Here is a 14,330-nt window from a genome sequence, read left to right on the forward strand (position 1 = left end):
CGACTTTGTTCTTCCAGCAGCACTCCGCAGTCCGCCATATAGTACCCATATAATAATGGGATACACTGTGAATATACTGCCATATAGTAACCATATAATTACAGCATATACTGTGTATATACTGCTATACCCTACTTACAAAAAGATTTAGCAATGTAGGAAACTCCATTCAGTGGTGGTCCAGCAGGATAGGGTCTCTCAGCACTTCTAGAGAAGATTAAAAATCAATCTGCCTTATTATCCATATATTTTATTTTCTAACCATAAGAAGTTTCAAATCCTTTTTTGTAGGAACAACACTTTTCTAAATCAATGAAACAACATACTCACCTTAAATGTTTTTTGGAGGGAAAAGTAAAGATAAATTGTTGTTCCGTTTTTTTCTTGACATTTTTTTTTTAATTTTTACGAATGCTTTAAAAATTGCTTTTTAAAAAAAAATAAATAGATGTCATTACATTTATAAATTTTTTATATTCTCAGTTTTTTTCTCAGAAAAATCAAAGAAACTAATTTTTTTAAAAAAATGCCTGTTCCGTTTTTTTGTTGACAAACTGTACATATAGACCCCCTCACACACGGCGTCTCCCCGGGGAGCACGGCCTTTGTATGTACTTACACAGGTAGCGGGAGATGAGAACGGACCCCAGGCCACAGCGATCCTTCCCCCGTAACCCAACTCTCCCTGTCCAGTCCCGGAGCATAAGGGGGGCGGAGCAAAGTGGAGAAGGCGGCCTGAGCGATACTGTCCCTGCTTCCTCCGATTGGATGACTCCGTGCAGGAGGTGGGATTGGATTGAGAGTATTTTTTTTTCTTCTCAACTCCTCAACTCCTCAAGCACCAGGCAACATTTTCTAGGCGCCAGACAACATTTTCTAGGCGCCACTGGCGACCAGGCGCCTGGGTTTGTCGAGCCCTGACATACTATATACTATATACTGCCCCTATAATGCAGATCTGCAAGGACAGGCACAGACACATAGCTCTTTTCGAACACTAATAGCAGTGGGAACATTATCTGCAGGTAAACCCTTATTTATGAGCCATTGAAGCAGAAATGCACCTGGTTGGGCGCGTGACTCGGTAATCACTGGGTCCGGCTTGTTTATGACCGCTGTATGCACCAGAAATGTACAAGACAGAAATGCATCCCCCGAATATCGACATCAATAGAGGAAAAACTCGGGACTGAGTAGCAGAATAGTGAAAATATTTTAATTAGACAATCCAATTGCACAAAATATAAACATTTCGGTACTAGACCTTGGACCTTCATCGGAAGGCAACGGACTGCCGAAGAGATGGAGTTCTCAGGAGATGTAGCGCAGAGGAACAGCGACGCCAGTCGCACGTGCAGGGAAAGAGAGACGGACCAGACCTAGGCTCGGCTTCCACTCATAGGCCGGTTATTGGGGAATTCACAGTGAGTGTATGGTATATACACCTCCGATTCCAAAGCATGGAACATATAGATATACCCCAAAGCGATCACCGCAAACTCCACAATAACAAAAAGTACTACTATCTGCCACTACCAATTGTTTATACAGGCCAATTGGACACCGATTACAGGTAGCATATGGCTTCAGGGGTGCGATTTACAAAGCAAGAGGAACAGAGCTATTAAGTTTTAGATATTTAATCTGGAAAGGTAGGCAGTGTTTAAACTCTGATTTTTATTAGATCAAGGTTAACCCACATACCTCACATGAGGAGCAGGTTGTGGGATGTGCTAGGTCTTTTAGCAGATTATGAGATCCCCAACTTTTATGATATTTTCGCTCCTGGAGGTCCCAGATGGTAGATATTGTTGTCATGTTTCCTATCGCGATTTTACATTTCTATAGAGATGAAACATGGCACGGATAGCATCATCCATCTGATTAAGTTGGAGGGATTAGAATGGCCTTACAGTGATGTGAATAAATGTCTTATGTTCGTCCCTTTGCTACAACGCCGAGAATATATCTCCCATAAATATCGGATCAATGCAAACCCAATATTCATCACTAACCACTGGCTCCAGAAAGTCTGGGGACCAGTGCTTTGAACAGAGGAAGCTCTTGCCTCGGAAGTGTACGTCTCTGCTTCAGAGTAAACAAATCCGAATCTTGGTGGCTGGTTCTCAGAGAAGATCTCTGCTGTAATTACCTGTTCATCGCAGGGGGTCCCTACTTCAATGGGGGTTGGAGTGTCAGCTCTTTCTCACTTCCCAAGTTATATTTAATCCCATATGTTCAATGTGAGGGTGATATGTCCCCTCTCCGGAAAGGTCTTTATGGATTTTAATTTTTCTCTATGGCATTTTGAAACAAGAGTAGGCGTTGTATTATTCTATATTGTTACTTGAGGTTCCACATCTCGTCCACGGGCACCTCGACATACAGACTGTGCGCACGCTAATCTACTTTATAGACTATGACAGCAGAGACTAGTGATTGGAGCAGCGATCACCTGCTACGAAAGCAATGTTCAGCTGTCCAAAAATTAAAGAAATACCCACGGGGACCGAAGTGGTTTAGAACTGTCGGCCTAAAGAGGTGAGTATTGGTTATTTTATTGTTTTATCACGCCGCCTACCTTTTGATAAAATGTGTATAGCAGACATTTTGGTTGTTCTGTCTATTGTATTGGGTTCACTTATGCCAGCAAAAAATCATCATCATCATCATCTACAAAAATGTAAAAAGGTAACTTATGTCATAACAGGATTGTATCATCAGGAAATTGTCCTTTCATTTGAGTAAGGTTTTGGCTTGTTGGTTTTTTTTTTTTCATTTTGACTATGATTTTTTTTCTTCCTATCACATTATTTATTATAAAACACAATTAGTAATCTTGCAATATTCACACTGGCCACTGGGTCAAATTTAGACTCTAATTTCCTGTCCTTTCAGGAAAAGCTTTCAGCAGTCTCATTATCATCAGAGCCAGGATTAAAATGACAGGAGACACCTCTATAAACAGCTGATAACACAGGATCCACCAATCACAATAGGTGATATCACAGCTCACCTCCTCCGCCCTTCACAATGATCTTTGCACATGCTCATTAGATGCTTCAGTACAAAAGATAAGGTCAGGATACAATCATTGTGGCTAATGTACATGTGCTATCTCCTGAAACCACCTGAAGTATGAGTATAAAAAAGCCCTATTGGCCAGTGCTGTGGACAGAGGATACAATATAGAATATTTTGTACTGTACATAAGTGAAATAGTCATGTAAAGCATTTGGAAAAAAATAATGGCATATCCTCTATGAAGTGAGATGTGTGTTAGTCGGCTGTCTGTAAGCAGAAGTAAAACATACGGTGATTATAGCGGACGCGGAGCGTTCACCAGACTGTGACTTAGCGGTGACTCACGTCTGTTATGCTGGGAAGCTGCAAACATAAGATGGAAAAAACTTCTCGGCTTCACAGCTGCCCAGAAAATGGCGAGAGAGGAAATATACAGTACACGTGATGCAGATTTCCCACATTACTATACATCTGACACATATGGCACGCTATAGGCTGACACTGCCATACAATGCTGATTGACTGCCATTATAGCAAAAAATAACGCAAAATACAGTATACTTTTGGGCATCGGCAATGGCCAGTGAATAAAGTGGAAAATTTTGGAGAGTTCAGTCTGCTGCACTTTCCTATACACTAAAAAAAAAAAGTATATCAGCCTGACGGAGGCCAAAACAGTGCCAAATGTAGGGCTCAAAAGCAGATTACTAATAATTAACCAAACCAAATAACTATGTGCTCAGCATGTCCTGATCTGGATGACATTGTGCAACAGAACTGAGATCGGGAGCAGAAAGGGCTCTATACACTGGGGTATACACTGGCGTCTGCTCCAGGCGGTCACTAGAAATATACAGGTGCATCTCACTAAGTTAGAATATCATCAAAAAGTTCATTTATTTCAGCAGTGCCACATCCTGATCGCCTCCATGCCACATTGCCGCATTGATACAGGAATTGATGCAAAAGGAGCCCGACCAAGTATTGAGGGCATTTACTGAACATACATTTCAGTAGGACAACTTTTCAGATTTTAATAACATTTTTCAAGCTGTTATAAAGTATTCTAATTTACTGAGATAATGACTTTTGTGTTTTCATTGGCTGTAAGTCATAATCATCAACATTAAGGCTGAGTTCACACGATGCGTTTTTCATGCGTTTCCGCGGCGTTTTTGCAGTTGCGTAAACGCAGCGGAAACGCATGAAAAACGCATGGTAGAAGGGCAGCAATGTTCCCCAATTGAAATCCGCATGTGCTGTGCCCATGATGCGGATTTTTCCGCAGCGTAAACGCTGCGGTCAAAAATCTGCAGCATGTCAATTAATTTTGCGGAAACGCTGCTCTTTTGCCGCCATTGACTTGCATTAGACCGCATGGAATCCGCATCACTGTATATGTTGAAGCGCTTTTCATACGGTCTAATGTGCGGATGGTACCCGGGTGTGGATGAGAGGACTCTCATCCAGACCCAGGTACCATTAAAAAAAAAAGAATAAAATAAAAAATATATATATTCTCACCTTCTGACGGCCCGCGCTGCGTCCTGCTGGCTTCCCGCGCACTTCGCGGTTGAATGAAGGACCTTCGCTGACGTCAGAGTCATGTGACCGGGTCACGTGACGCTGACGTCGGAAGGTCCTAAAGTCTTCACTGCCGGCAGCCGGGACCGATGAAGCAGGACACCGGGGGCCATCAGAGGGTAAAGTATATATTTATTTTTTATTTTTTGACATTCACACACTATATAAATCCATGCCGGTTGCATGGATTTATATAGTGTGAAGTTGACAAGCACTTTCCAAGTGATGCTAAAATCGCTTGGGAAGCGCTTGTCAACCCGCATGCGGAAATGAAAGTGAAGACCGCTTCATTTCCGCATGTCCCTGGCAGGAAACCGCATGTACAATCCGCATGCGTTTTTTCCTGCCAGAGAGACGCAGAAACGCTCAGGAAAAAATCCTGAGCATTTCTGCATCGTGTGCACATACCCTAACAGAAATAAACACTTGGAATAGATCACTCTGTTTGTAATGACTCTATATAATATAGGAGTTTCACTTTTTTGTATTGAAGAACTGAAATAAATTAACTATTTGATGATATTCTAATTTAGTGAGATGCAGCTGTAGGATCAGACCCAAAGGATACAGATATAAGGTATAAACACCTCCTGATCTATGGCCCGTTGAAAAGTGGATCTCCAATGTTGAACATTACAATATTACTTTGTAATAAGAATGAAATTAGACTTGTTTTGCCCACAGCCATTTATCCACCGCTACATAGAGGCAGATCGGCAGACGCTTAGTAGCCTGTTTAGACCTCACGACCGCACTTCCGTGCTAACAGACCGATCGTTAATATGATTGATCATTAATATGATTGATCTGTGTGTTTAAGGTATCGTTATCCTCAGCAGCACATCTTGTTTACACAGGACGACGTGCTACCGAGAACGATGATTTTTAGCCGAGCTAAAACGAGCATTCTGCTTGTTCATGGGGTGATTGGCAGCCTGTTTCCACTAGGCCGGTGTAAATGAGGCTGCGTTCACACGTTGCAACTACATTGAGTTTTTCTCCTCTGTAACGTTTGTGTCATGGTATTGGAAAATCCTGGACAATGTATGTTTTTGCTGCGATGGCTGCGAGGCCTTCTTCACAGAACTTTTTCAGCTTATTTACTAATGTAATTTTTTTTTTACAAGCTTTTCGCTGGGAGTTCATTTTTTTATGAGATTTGTAACGTTTGTTTCTGCCATGTTAAAAGAACTATAACAAAGTCTATGGGGGAAAAAAAACTGAAAAAGATGCCATACCACCAAAATGCCACAAAAAAATGCAGTGTACGTAGAAATGTCACTTTTTTTGCTATGTAATCTGAGTGCAGCATGATGTAGGGGCAGAGAGCCAAAAATGGATCAAAATCGGATCCAGAACGCTCACGAATAATTGTCTGTTTTTTTTTCACGTGAAAAAAAAAAAATGGACATTTTAGCGAGGCCTCACTGTGTAATATAAGTAACGCAAAGCTTTTACTACATCACTGTGAGCTCCATTCCTCTGGTTTACTAGAAGACCTCCCTCCAACGCGCGTTTCAGGCATACACTAATTCTACTATCTACAATTACACAGCGTTCACTGGCTTCATGGGATTCACAAATTGATTTGATTATTTATTAACATGGTTGCTTCATGTGGCTGACACGCTGCGGAGGAAACAAAGGGAGAAGCAATGTTTGTTGGCACAGGGCTGTAAAAACAATTGTGAAATATGAAGTCCGGGGACAGAAAGCCAAAATGTGCAGCGTGTGCTGCTACTGAGGATCAATGGGTCACTGCATGGCTAATGTCTAGGAATAATCATCTACTGACCCCGCTCATGGTCATAAAACTACAGGGTGGCAGCTACTGGGGGTCCCACAACTACAGGGGGGCTCATATTGTCTTGGTGGTGAGAGGCTGATAGCGCTAAAAAGAATAAATGCAGATCAGTGATAAAACAGGGAAAGTGCTGACCAAAATAACCCCAGCTGGGAATTGGCCAACTCTATCAGGAGTCAGGGATGTCTCCTGTTTTTCTACAGGTGCTACAATATAGGCAATATAGGCACAGATGTCTCTGCAGAAAGTACTATTGTCCTTCTGAGGACAATCCCCTCATTATCGTAAGGACCAGAAAGTACTAACAATCCCCTCATTATCGTAAGGACCTTCCATCTGTCACTCACCTTTCCTGGATCCAGCGCTGAGCGCTGCGTCCACAGTCTTCTGTCGTCAGATCCCTCAACTCCTCTGTGAATGACACTTTCCCAGGCCTTATAGCTCGGCTCAGGTGGTGGGACACCACCTGAGTATTCAGGAAATAGGACACCACGCTGCTACTCTGTTTCATGTTACATTGCTATTCTGATACATTGAACTGAGTTGTTGACTCAACTCAACAGCTGAGTCAACTCTGCTACATCACTGTGCCAGCTCTGCTGCATTAAACTCGGTGGCTGGCTTGCCACTTCTACTATAGTTCCTCACTGCTGAGTCAACTCTGCTACATCACTGTGCCAGCTCTGCTGCATTAAACTCAGAGGCTGGCTTGCCACTTCTGCTATGGTTCCTCACTACTGAGTCAACTCTGCTACATCACTGTGCCAGCTCTGCTGCATTAAACTCAGAGGCTGGCTTGCCACTTCTGTTATGGTTCCTCACTGCTGAGTCAACTCTGCTACATCACTGTGCCAGCTCTGCTGCATTAAACTCAGAGGCTGGCTTGCCACTTCTGTTATGGTTCCTCACTGCTGAGTCAACTCTGCTACATCACTGTGCCAGCTCTGCTTCATTAAACTCAGAGGCTGGCTTGCCACTTCTACTATGGTTCCTCACTGCTGAGTCAACTCTGCTACATCACTGTGCCAGCTCTGCTGCATTAAACTCAGAGGCTGGCTTGCCACTTCTGCTATGGTTCCTCACTACTGAGTCAACTCTGCTACATCACTGTGCCAGCTCTGCTGCATTAAACTCAGAGGCTGGCTTGCCACTTCTGTTATGGTTCCTCACTGCTGAGTCAACTCTGCTACATCACTGTGCCAGCTCTGCCGCATTAAACTCAGAGGCTGGCTGCCATTTCTACTATGGTTCCTCACTGCTGAGTCAACTCTGCTACATCACTGTGCCAGCTCTGCTGCATTAAACTCAGAGGCTGGCTTGCCACTTCTGTTATGGTTCCTCACTGCTGAGTCAACTCTGCTACATCACTGTGCCAGCTCTGCTTCATTAAACTCAGAGGCTGGCTTGCCACTTCTACTATGGTTCCTCACTGCTGAGTCAACTCTGCTACATCACTGTGCCAGCTCTGCTGCATTAAACTCAGAGGCTGGCTTGCCACTTCTACTATGGTTCCTCACTGCTGAGTCAACTCTCCTACATCACTGTGCCAGCTCTACCGCATTAAACTCAGAGGCTGGCTTGCCACTTCTACTATGGTTCCTCACTGCTGAGTCAACTCTGCTACATCACTGTGCCAGCTCTGCTGCATTAAACTCAGAGGCTGGCTTGCCACTTCTACTATGGTTCCTCACTGCTGAGTCAACTCTGCTACATCACTGTGCCAGCTCTACCGCATTAAACTCAGAGGCTGGCTTGCCACTTCTACTATGGTTCCTCACTGCTGAGTCAACTCTGCTACATCACTGTGCCAGCTCTGCTGCATTAAACTCAGAGGCTGGCTTGCCACTTCTACTATGGTTCCTCGCTGCCGAGTCTACTCTGCTACATGGCTGTGCCATCCAGACCAAGGGCTTCGAGGGTCCACCTCATCAGGGGAGACGTAATACCATTAATGTAATTTCCAGGTAAATATCTTTAAATGTGTCATTTGTATAATGCGCTAACCTTCATATATTAGATCAGTGGGGGTCCGACTCTCTAAGCTGTGGCTTTGCGGTTATTATTAGGACATATTTTCCATAAATTACATGTTATATTATGAGAATAGATAAGATGTGTGACCATCATGTGATGACTCCCCATAGAACACCATGCTATGTTCCTGGCCGTAATTACAGCCTAAGGCTATAATGCGGTTCAGTGCTATGTTCTAGGGTTTTTTCCTGGAAATTTCCCTTTTTCTTGTATCCTCCAGGTCAGATGAGAAGCCCCCATTTATCTGTAGCCAAGACACACAGTGGCCGGGGCGGGGGGCGCTGCGGACCTGTGACTCCTCTATGGACTGTTTGTTTACTGAATCAGAAATGACACAATATGTGATAGAAGAAATGTCACTGATTAATAAACCAGGGCTGTGTAAGAAAATGTGAGAAATGGATTGTTTAAAGGGATTCTCTATAATAAAAGTTAATCTTAATGGGCCCAGGGCAGCTGATCATTATCTGCTTATTGGCTGCAGCGGTCATGTGATGCCCCTCACTGGGGACCTGCTGGACACACAGTATGGAGGAAATATTTCAGTCGGACATGCACACATCCAGCTGAAATGTATTGCAGCCCAGAGACCCATCGGTTCCCTCCATTGCAAAACATACCACTGGCCATTCGGAGGCCACAGCTGACATCATGCGCTGCCGGAGACGGGCACGCAGAAGTCAGCTGCCGGCCTCTGTGCTGGCTAAGGAAGAGAACTCCGCACAGCGTGGGGGTGTAGGAGAGGAGGAGGAATCTTTTATTTCTTATTTTAAATGTGGTGAGAAGAACGGCAGAACGGAAGATGGGGGACATTTTAACAGCAAGGGGCCCAGGATGGGCAAAATTATAACAGGAAGAGACCCAGGATGGGGGACATTATACCAGGAAGGGACCCAGGATGGGGGACATTATACCAGGAAGGGACCTAGGATGGGGGACATTATATCAGGAAGGGACCCAGGATGGGGGACATTATATCAGGAAGGTACCAAGGATGGGGGATATTACACCAGGAAGGGACCAAGGATGGGGGATATTACACCAGGAAGGGACCAAGGATGAGGGACATTATATCAGGAAGGTGCCCAGGATGGGGGATATTATACCAGGAAGGTGCCCAGGATGGGGGAAATTATAACAGGAAGGGGCCCAGTATGGGAGAAATTATAACAGGAAGGGACCCAGGATGGGGGACATTATACCAGAAAGGGGCCCAAGATGGGTGACATTATACCAGGAAAGGACCCAGGATGGAGAACATTATATCAGGAAGGGGCCCAGAATGAGGGATATTATAACAGGAAGGGGCCTTGGATGGGGAACATTATACCAAGAATGGGAGCAGGATTAGGGATAATACACCGGTATGGGAGTCATTATACCAGGAAGGGGCCCAGGATAGGGGGCATTATACCAGGTTCAGGGGCACTATATCCTAAGAAAGGACCCAGGATGGGGGATAAAAGGACATTATTACAGGAGGGGGCCAGGATCGCAGAAATTATTACAGGAAGGGGCCAGAATCAGGGACATTATTACAGAAAGGGGCCAGGATGGGGACATTATAACACAGTGGCGGAACAGGTATGTATTTATAGGATCTAAAACACTACAAGGGCACATACATCTGACCAACATGCAGGTGGGGGCCCAGGTCCAAATTTTGCACCAAAGCCCATTGGACTCTAGTTACGCCACTGCTGACATGTCTGTTTTAGTAAATACTTGATTTCCTCATAATAAAACAGATCTGGAACCTCTTTTATTAGAACTTGTTGATCCTCTGTTATTCCTCCTGGAAATGTATTCGAGTTAAGCAAAAGATTTGCAGGACCCCAGTCCAATGTCCGCATTAGTAAGTAAGTTAGTAAGGTGGCCATGGACTACCAAGATGGCCACTGGATTTGGAAATAACAATGTCACTGGAAGTCACAGTTGCCGGTTCGAGGGGAAGGGGGATAAGTATTTTCTTTTTATTTTTTAGAGGCAAGTAAGCAATAAAAAAGGATTGTCCAGCAATGGACAACCCCTTTAAATAGGAGGCCGTCCCCCATAACTTACGTTTGCAGCTAAGTTTTACATTTTGAGGGTCAGTTCCTTCCTTTTCTCTATTTATCCTCCACAACTCCCAGACCTGCCAGGATTAACAAATGAACAGAAATACCTCAGTATTATTGTGGGGGGCTTCTCCCGACTCAGGAGGTCACCGGAGAGAAACGGGGGTACAGCCGTGTCCTCCTCCAGCGTCCCTAGTAATTGTTACCAAGTCACGTGAGGAACACGAAACCCTTCTCGACCAATAGATTACCCTCCTGCCTGATGGGCGGAGCTAACAAGTGATTGACAGTGATATTAGCCAATGAATTCTGCCCTGCGAATTTTTTTTTTTATTTTGAACACGCCCTCTGGCTGCAGCAGCAGTAGCGCGTGTCACGTGACGGAGAATTTGACAGCGATGCGCAGAGAGCGAGAGAGGGGAAGACTGGCAGAGGGGAAGCCGGGCATCGAGCTGCGGCAGACAGAGCACTGCCCGCTGAGCTGCCACAGTGTGCGGACCGGGTACATGGAGGCTGCTGCCTGCCGCAAAGATGAGGCTGCAGAGGGGGTAGAATAGGAAGATCCGGCAACAAAGGCGCCTGTTATTCCAGGTGAGCGGCCATCGTGCTGATAGGCATCATATGTTATTCATTTATTATCTACTCGTACTTATTTTTTTCCTTATTTTAATGTTCTTTTTTTTTTACATATATTTTGTCTTTATTTAATTTATTTTTTTTTATTTTATTTATATCTTTTATTCTTTAATTAACTATTTATATTTTTTAATATATATATATATATATATATATATATATATAATGATATTGTAGGAGCTTCTTGCCCTGTTTTAAAAGGGGACCTGTCATCGGATTCATGTTACCTGGCCCTCAACAACTTTAATCAGAGCCCGGCTGTGTTATAGCAGGAGTGTGTGTTTTACTGTAACCTGGCCGGGGACCATGAGTCTCTTGAGTAGTCCCAGGCAGGTCCCCGGCGGCTTCTCCTGGCCCTACTCCTCTTTAATGACAGGTGTCTTCCTATTCTCACACACACACAGAGACCTGTCACCAGGGCCAGATCCAGGTGTTTGTGGGCCCTGGGCGGAAGAGTCTCAGTGGCCCCTTTAGCACATACCACGATTCATGATGCACAGATACGGCAGAGAAATATAGGAATACAACACAGGGCCCAGCCTGCCACCTCATCCTTCACATATGCAAACATGCACACACAATATACGCACGCACGCACAATATACGCACGCACATACATATTTGAACACATTCTTAAAAACACATATAAAACAGACATAAATATATATACACAGTCATACACACTGACATACACAGACATTCACATCATACATGCACACACATAAGAAATATTTTTTATATGGGGATTGGGGAAGCTCGCTCACCTGCCCCCTGGCCTGTTTCCCATCCAGCTCCTCAGTCATGTGGCAGTGCAGGGCCTCAGGTGTGTCACATGACACTGGACCATCAGGGGGGCCCACTCGCCGTCAGGGCCCGGCCGCTTCCCCGGCATCTGTGCAGGGCCGCCGGTGCTGTCCGAGCCCTGCTCTGCTTCATGCAGCAGTGTGCGGTCAGTGTGCTGCTGCTGCTCCACCAATCAGGCCCAGTGGTGTCACTTTCCAGACATGGCCGCGCGTTGTGCTGCTGTGTCTGGTAGTAATGACGCGGCAGGTGCGTCACACAAGCACAATTAAAGGCGAGTGGGCCCCCCTGATGGTCCAGGGCCCCGGCACTTGCCCGGGTACGTCGGGTGCTGACGCCGGCCCTGCCTGTCAGTCTAGATGAGCGGGACAGAGAGAAGCCGCCGGGGACCGGCCTCTTGGACTAGTGATTTGAGACACATAGTCCCCGGCCAGCTTTTCACAGTACTCCGCAGCGTTTCAGACACAGACATACTCATCTGCATGCCATCTGTGAGTCAGGCATCATGATCGTTCTGTCAGGTTCCCTTTAAAGTTTTTTACTATGTAATCTGTGAGCAGCATGATGTAGGGGCAGAGACCCTGATTCCAGGGATATGTCACTGATTAGGCTGTGTGCTGTAGCTTCAATACAATCAGTGTTTTTTTTCAGCAGGAAATTATCACTGCCGGACTAGGTGTCACGTGCCGGGTAGTCCACTCTGTAAAACCCCGCCTCCACCACTGATTGGCAGCTTTACAGGAAGCTGCCAATTAGGGGTGTAGACTGGGTTATACACAGCTCAGCATTCTGAGCACTGCTACATCTACAGCAGAGGAAACCTGGATTTTATCAAAACTGCACCAAGCAGCCCAGTAAGTGACACATCGCTGGAATCAGGATCTCTGCCCCTACATCATGCTGCTCTCAGATTCCATAACAAAAACCTGCTGACTAATTCCCTTTAAGAAATGTCATTATTACATAGTAAATAGAAGGGCAAAATGCAGCTTCATCCCTGATAATACTGTCCAATCAATCAGCGATAGGAAGGTTGTAGCAGAATCCCAGCATTGGATTGTGACTCCTCTCTGTCATCACACTGCTCGCCCCATAGGGGGCACCATTCCAGGGACACAAATATACTAAGGAAATGCCTTATATAGAGGTCAGAGATATATAAGTTCAGGTCACAATCAGAACCCACCCTTTAACTTTTACTGATAAAGTTTCTGTGATCGTTACCGATTTAAAATAGTAAAAAGTTCCAAAAAGTTGTCCAAGTTTCATTTGATAACTTCCCATAGCCGATAGTTATATTCTTGTTAGGACACTGGAGTCACCAGCAGGAGACTGACCTTTCTTAGACATAAATACAAGAGCTTAATCGTAGTCCCGTCTGCCGGCTTTATTAAAAGAAAATTATAGTTTTTTCAGCCCAATGACTGAAGCGATAGACAATGGAGAACATATTAACCCTTTAAGACTGCAATCTTGAGAATGGAGGGGATCTTTGAGTAATAAATTGCAAAGGTGCTTGTGTTTCCCAGCACTTTGCAATATGAACCATTAATGAACATGAGACAGCCCCTCTTAATTGAAATTATTTATTTAAAAAAATATTTTATTCCAATGAAAAATATATATACAGTACAGACCAAAAGTTTGGACACACCTTCTCATTTAAAGATTTTTCTGTATTTTCATGACTTTGAAAATTGTACATTCACACTGAAGGCATCAAAACTATGAATTAACACATGTGGAATTATATACTTAACAAAAAAGTGTGAAACAAGTGAAAATATGTCTTACATTATAGGTTCTTCAAAGTAGCCACCTTTTGCTTTAATGACTGCTTTGCACACTCTTGGCATTCTCTTGATGAGCTTCAAGAGGTAGTCACCGGAAATGGTCTTCCAACAATCTTGAAGGAGTTCCCAGAGATGCTTAGCACTTGTTGGCCCTTTTGCCTTCACTCTGCGGTCCAGCTCACCCCAAACCATCTCGATTGGGTTCAGGTCTGGTGACTGTGGAGGCCAGGTCATCTGGCGTAGCACCCCATCACTCTCCTTCTTGGTCAAATAGCCCTTACACAGCCTGGAGGTGTGTTTGAGGTCATTGTCCTGTTCAAAAATAAATGATGGTCCAACTAAACGCAAACCGGATGGAATAGCATGCCGCTGCAAGATGCTGTGGTAGCCATGCTGGTTCAGTATGCCTTCAATTTTGAATAAATCCACAACAGTGTCACCAGCAAAGCACCCCCACACCATCACACCTCCTTCTCCATGCTTCACGGTGGGAACCAGGCATGTAGAGTCCATCCGTTCACCTTTTCTGCGTCGCATAAAGACACGGTGGTTGGAACCAAAGATCTCAAATTTGGACTCACAGACCAAAGCGCAGAT

General features: G+C 44.6%; 2 protein-coding genes across 4 annotated transcripts in view; one reads left to right on the forward strand and one right to left on the reverse strand.

Moving 5' to 3' along the window:
* LOC141156963 (dynein axonemal intermediate chain 3-like) overlaps nucleotides 1-10,759 on the reverse strand; it is a 46,917-nt gene extending 36,158 nt beyond the window's left edge. For 2 of the 3 annotated variants that reach the window (XM_073643564.1, XM_073643567.1), the window contains exon 1: nucleotides 10,611-10,759. The gene's annotated coding sequence lies outside the window, so the exon portion shown is untranslated. Of the gene's footprint in view, nucleotides 1-6,759; nucleotides 6,902-10,610 lie in introns of those variants that run through there. The other variant, XM_073643565.1, reaches the window with a different exon arrangement.
* Nucleotides 10,760-10,852: 93 nt separating this feature from the next.
* MCOLN3 (mucolipin TRP cation channel 3) overlaps nucleotides 10,853-14,330 on the forward strand; it is a 28,914-nt gene continuing 25,436 nt past the window's right edge. The window contains exon 1 of the mRNA XM_073643568.1: nucleotides 10,853-11,094. The gene's annotated coding sequence lies outside the window, so the exon portion shown is untranslated. The remainder of the gene's footprint in view (nucleotides 11,095-14,330) is intronic.

Source organism: Phyllobates terribilis, unplaced genomic scaffold, assembly GCF_046119375.1.
Source record: "Phyllobates terribilis strain yellow unplaced genomic scaffold, ASM4611937v1 Scaffold_8__6_contigs__length_399053987, whole genome shotgun sequence".
NCBI lineage: Eukaryota > Metazoa > Chordata > Amphibia > Anura > Dendrobatidae > Phyllobates > Phyllobates terribilis.